Below are 398 nucleotides of genomic sequence, written 5' to 3' on the forward strand. Positions count from 1 at the left end.
GTAAAACATCAGCATGAGTGATGAGTGGAGTCTGAGGCTATTTAAAGTACCGTCCAGTTTGTACCTGCTCCTGCGTCTAGTGAACAAGTTTATCGTCAGTCATGTGACTAGTCTATGAATTGCCAGACTGTCCCTGACAACCACATCCACATCGAAACATCAGCGTTGCATATTTGTCAGGTCATCTCTCTTTTATGTGCAATGTGTAAAGAACTTTCAATCCCAGATTGGATTGAAGATAACTCAGTGATTCCTTTACTGTCTACTTCTATCACTTCTTTTCTTCTACTGAAGTTAGCATGCTAACCGGCTCGCTCTGGTCCACCTAATCATTTTCCGATACCGAGTCACTGTAGAGTCCATGCTGCCCTGAAGAAGTAGCTGCTCAGAGGACTTAT

The 398-nt window shown here is 43.2% G+C and overlaps 1 long non-coding RNA gene across 1 annotated transcript in view; it reads right to left on the reverse strand.

Annotated features, from left to right (window-relative positions):
• The window catches only part of LOC147817088 (uncharacterized), a 1,687-nt gene that overhangs the window by 566 nt on the left and 723 nt on the right, over positions 1-398 (reverse strand). The gene's annotated exons all lie outside the window — the stretch shown is intronic.

This window comes from Seriola lalandi, unplaced genomic scaffold (genome assembly GCF_002814215.2).
Source record: "Seriola lalandi dorsalis isolate HSWRI2012SDOR001 ecotype SW California unplaced genomic scaffold, Sedor1 jcf7180002054981, whole genome shotgun sequence".
NCBI classification, from domain to species: domain Eukaryota; kingdom Metazoa; phylum Chordata; class Actinopteri; order Carangiformes; family Carangidae; genus Seriola; species Seriola lalandi.